The sequence below is a fragment of the Triticum dicoccoides genome, chromosome 7B, assembly GCF_002162155.2.
Source record: "Triticum dicoccoides isolate Atlit2015 ecotype Zavitan chromosome 7B, WEW_v2.0, whole genome shotgun sequence".
Lineage (NCBI taxonomy): Eukaryota > Viridiplantae > Streptophyta > Magnoliopsida > Poales > Poaceae > Triticum > Triticum dicoccoides.
Window position 1 is genome coordinate 711,256,721 of NC_041393.1, and position 681 is coordinate 711,257,401.

The following is a 681-nucleotide window of genomic DNA, read 5'->3' on the forward strand; positions in this document are numbered from 1 at the left end:
TGGTAAATTTGGGTGGCCTCGAGAGAGTTAATTTATCGGGTAGGGGCGCGGCGGGAGGGGGTAGGAGACCAACATCATTTTCTCTCTAGGGTTTGGGTGTCCTCGAGAGTTTTGGTCGAGCGAGAGGGCCGAGGGGGGTGCTGCCGTTGTATAAGTTATCACGGTCGAGAGGGGGTATATATATCGACCGCCCCTCATGTCGAAGTTATCTCGAGGGGGTTATATCGACAACGACGTGACATACATATACATGGAAAAATAATATTATCGGGGAGGGGGTATCGGTACCCCCCCCCCTCGTGTTGAAGTTTCTTCTTTCTCCTCTATTCCTTTCTTCTTCTTCTCCTCTTCTTTTTCTTCTTCTCCCTCGAGAAAGGAAAATAAGGAAAAGGAAGAAAAGAGGAAGAAGGAAGAAGGAAGAAGAAGAAGAAAAAAAAGAAGAAAAAAAAAGAGTAGAAGAAGAAAGGAATAGAGGAGAAGAAGAAAAATAGAAAAAATTTATTTTTTCTTCTTCTCCTTTATTCCTTTCTTCTTCTCCTCTTCTTTTTCTTCTTTTTTCCTCTCCTTATTTATTTCTCCTCTTCTTCCTCTCCTCTTCTTCTCCTTTCTTCCTCTTCTTATTTCCCTTTTTCCTCTCATTCTTTTAGTATTGCTTGTTTTAAAAAAAAATGTTCAAATAGA